Source organism: Oratosquilla oratoria, chromosome 32 (assembly GCF_046742065.1).
Source record: "Oratosquilla oratoria isolate Oo_2021 chromosome 32, ASM4674206v1, whole genome shotgun sequence".
NCBI classification, from domain to species: domain Eukaryota; kingdom Metazoa; phylum Arthropoda; class Malacostraca; order Stomatopoda; family Squillidae; genus Oratosquilla; species Oratosquilla oratoria.
Genome location: NC_134808.1, coordinates 7,672,940 through 7,674,440, shown reverse-complemented (window position 1 = coordinate 7,674,440; position 1,501 = coordinate 7,672,940).

Below are 1,501 nucleotides of genomic sequence, written 5' to 3'. Positions count from 1 at the left end.
TGTTTTTGTTTTGTTATCATTTGTCTGTCTGATTTCAATTCATTATTAGTTATATGTCAATTTATTGTTATTTACTATTTACCTGTTTGTTTATTATTTAACTATACCTATGCATTTATGTATGTATTTTATTTGTTATTTACATTATTATAGTTTCTTTTTTATTCATTGTTTTATTATTATGATTTTTTTTTCGCATCTGACCTAGATATGGACCAAAAGGTCTCCTGTCGGCATGTTCCGCCTTTGTAATCCTTTGTAATAAAGATATTCCAGTATAATCACGAAAGACAAGATTCGGTGGTAAGTGTAAAAGGGTTTTTCACATCGAATAATGATAAAGAACTGTCTGTGTTCTAGTAAAAAAAAAAGTCCTAGATAAGTAAACTAACTTAGATGACGGGGCCATAAATTTTTTGGTTATGCTAGAAAAAGTATTGAGTGAGACAAACATTAACTTTACGCTGCAAGAGTAACGAGCAGTGTTGTAATAAAAAAACTGATAAGTACTTAATATTGATACTGTCGTGCATATATGTGTATGCATGCATACGTACATACACACACACACACACACACACACACACACACACACACACACACACACACACACACACACACATACATACATACATACATACATACATACATACATACATACATACATACATACATACATACATACATACATGCATACACACACACATACACACACACATACTTACATACATATATACATACATACATATATACATACATACATACATACATACATACATACATACATACATACATACATACATAAATACATACATACATACGTACATGCATACATACATGCATACGTACATACACACACGCATACATACATACATACATACATACATACATACATACATACATACATACATACATACATACATACATACATACATACATACATATATACATACATACATACATACATACATACATACATACATACATACATACATACATACATACACACATACATACATACATACATACATACATACATACATACATACATACATACATACATACATACATACATACATACATACATACATACATACATACATACATGCATACATACATTACTAGGATGGTAACGAATAGAAGTGCAGAGGTAATTATTAAACTCTATCTAGCGATAGTTAGACCCATCCTAGACTATGCAGTACAGTTTTGGTCTCTGTCCTACAGAATGGACATCAATTTACTAGAATGAGTACAGAGAAGAATGACCAAAATGATACATGGACTCAGAAATTTGCACTACGAGGAGAGGCTTAGGGACCTTAACTTACACTCTCTGGAAAGACGCAGTGTGGGGTGATCTAATAGAGGTGTTCAAGTAAATCAAAGGTTTTAACAAGGGTGATGCAAACAAGGTTATCATATCAAAACAACAGGACAGGACTAGCAGTAATGGTTTTAAACTGGACAAATTTAGATTTAAAAAGGAAATAGGCAAGAA